Source organism: Austrofundulus limnaeus, unplaced genomic scaffold, assembly GCF_001266775.1.
Source record: "Austrofundulus limnaeus strain Quisiro unplaced genomic scaffold, Austrofundulus_limnaeus-1.0 Scaffold445, whole genome shotgun sequence".
NCBI lineage: Eukaryota > Metazoa > Chordata > Actinopteri > Cyprinodontiformes > Rivulidae > Austrofundulus > Austrofundulus limnaeus.
The window spans coordinates 30,888-33,067 of NW_013952847.1; the positions used below are offsets into that span (position 1 = coordinate 30,888).

General features: G+C 40.0%; 1 protein-coding gene across 1 annotated transcript in view; it reads right to left on the bottom strand.

Moving 5' to 3' along the window:
* pptc7a (protein phosphatase targeting COQ7 a) overlaps nucleotides 1–2,180 on the bottom strand; it is a 14,225-nt gene that overhangs the window by 8,116 nt on the left and 3,929 nt on the right. The gene's annotated exons all lie outside the window — the stretch shown is intronic.

The window sequence follows — 2,180 nt, forward strand, 5'->3', positions numbered from 1 at the left end:
ACACACACACACACACACACACACACACACACACACACACACACACACACACACACACACACACACACACACAAACAACAGTTCTTTAGACTTCCATAAAAACGTTAATCTGATGTTAGAAACACCCTAAAAAATGCAAATAGCGTCTAATGTGTTTAGCTAAACACAAACACTTTCACTGCCGACAGCTGAACAGTACTGCTATAACTTGTGTTGTAAAAAGTTTATTTACACAAGATACTGAGTTTGAGCAAAAAGCACRTTCTACTAACAAATAATTCAGTTGTGGGAGTAAGCAAAGATAATAACACTTGGACAGCTGTGTTAATATTTGTGTTCTCACAGTTGTAAGTCAACAGTTTGATAAGTCTTCATTAAATGCTGATGAAAGTGATGGTTTTAGTGAAATATGGTATTTAAAGTCATCTGAACACTAGTTATTAAAAGTTAACAATGTTCAGGAATGTATTATTTTGAAGAGCTCGGACATCTGTGCCGGCAGGAGATGTGATGTGGAGGAAACCAGAGCTGGTGGAGCAGGCGGACAGCGTGAGGCCACACCCTGCTGGTGATTCATCCCGCACACCAAAATATGCTGTCTGGGGTCAGACTTCACAAAGCCCTTACACACCATGACTCACTAGTTCGCCTCTCTGATTCTCCCCCCTTTCCTTTTTCCTTGCAGCAAAACAATCACAAAACGCTGCCCCGTCTCAAGAACATTCCTTTTGCCAAATAAAAAAGCAGCACAATGCAGTGTTGTTTTCTTGGCTGCGTGCGCTGAGATCTCAGTGGAAAAGTACTGACACTCAGAGACAGAGCTGAGCCCAACGCGTTCCTTCGCTGATGTTCCGTGCGAGCACATGCTTCAGCAAGAGGCAGCAGTTCAGAACGGGATACTGAGGGGTTTTTTTTTCAGATCTGGCTGCTCTGAGTCATGATGCAAACATCTCAAACTGAACACATGCAAACAGCCCCGACACTTTAACTTAAAAATACATTTACAGTAATTCTGCTCAGCCTGTATGAATGCATTTGTGCAGGCTGGGAATATTCTATAAATAATGATTCTCATGGTTCCTGTCAGGGATGAGACAAATCGACTGATGATTAAATGTGAATCAACGTTTATTGGATTAAAATTTGTTCTATTGGAATTAACCAATAACAGAAAGACACGGCCTCTCTGCGACTCTGTTTCACTTTAAATCAGAAGTAGTGACTTCAAACTTTAAACCAGATTTTAAATTGGGTGGATAGGCCAAGTAAAAMCAGAGCTATGATAAATAGTATACACCATGTTTTTTTTTAATGACTGTTGAACTTGATGCGTGAAAAAAACACTGCAGTTCGCTGTCAGTTTTCTCCTTCCCTTGAGCTGGAAAAATGTATAAACCCCCGTTTTTTTTCTGATTGAGGCCCAAAGTTATTTGTCAAGCAGCAAAAAAATATAAAAAAATCTCCAGGGCAAAGAAAACTAAACAACGCAGAATTTGAATGAAGTTCGGCCGTGATGAAGAGAGAGCAAGAGAGAGTAATTAAATTGATAATATTTGGATTTTAGGATTAGGGTACAGCTCAGTATTTTTAGGGAGTTTTAGTCTAAACAACAAGGCAATCTTTATGGATAGAGCTGCACTCGGAGGCAAGGGCCTAACTTTAGGTCTACCATTGATGGGTTACGCTCTAAAACCTAAAAACAAGAGAGTTGCATCTGTTTTGTTTTATGTGATTTTTTTTGATAAATAAACAAATAAATAAAATATCTAACTAGTTCATTTCTGTTGTGTTTGAGCAATGATGAAATTTTATTGGGGGGTTATATTGACTGGATCAAATTACTGTGGGGGTTATAACCCCCCCTGCAAATTACACCCAGGTTTGGAGGTCTGACTCTGTAAGGTGGGACAATGCAGTCCTCCCACCTGCTCCAGAACCAGGCTGAGTGGTCCAACAGAACCAGGCATCGGTTCTGAGCTCTGGAGAACTGAGTCGGATGCTTAAGATCCCCCAGAGGTAAGCAGGTTAAACCAGTGAGAACCCCTGGAGTCCAGTTAGACCCACTTAGACTTCAAAACATATTTTTGATGGTTTTAGACACAAAACAGCAACAAGAAGGCAGCACAAAGTCATGAATCTGGGAAAAATCATACATTCTAAATGTAAATAAATGTTAATAA